This window comes from Penaeus monodon, chromosome 30 (assembly GCF_015228065.2).
Source record: "Penaeus monodon isolate SGIC_2016 chromosome 30, NSTDA_Pmon_1, whole genome shotgun sequence".
Lineage (NCBI taxonomy): Eukaryota > Metazoa > Arthropoda > Malacostraca > Decapoda > Penaeidae > Penaeus > Penaeus monodon.
The window spans coordinates 12,295,914-12,296,205 of NC_051415.1; the positions used below are offsets into that span (position 1 = coordinate 12,295,914).

Below are 292 nucleotides of genomic sequence, written 5' to 3' on the forward strand. Positions count from 1 at the left end.
AAATCGGAGTGAATTGCACAGCCCAAACAAGCAACTTCTGAAACGGGATCTGCAGGCCTTCAGTTTCGAGCCATTTGACGTTACGATGCGAGAATTAAGCGAAAATGAGTGAAAGTGATTGAGTTATTGTTGGGGTGGTATTGCATAAGCTTTATTTGCATAGTTATTACCTCGCTCAGTAAATATGTGTTATCGTATTTGACGTCCCACTTATTGGCTGGTGAATGACAGGAAATAGTGATCACCTTTGTGATTTGTGTTGTGATTTGTGTTGCCAGTTCATTTGATCCCC

The 292-nt window shown here is 41.1% G+C and overlaps 1 protein-coding gene across 1 annotated transcript in view; it reads left to right on the top strand.

The window, feature by feature from the left end:
- The window catches only part of LOC119592352 (SH3 domain-containing protein C23A1.17-like), a 37,674-nt gene that overhangs the window by 33,576 nt on the left and 3,806 nt on the right, over window positions 1-292 (top strand). The window lies entirely within an intron of this gene.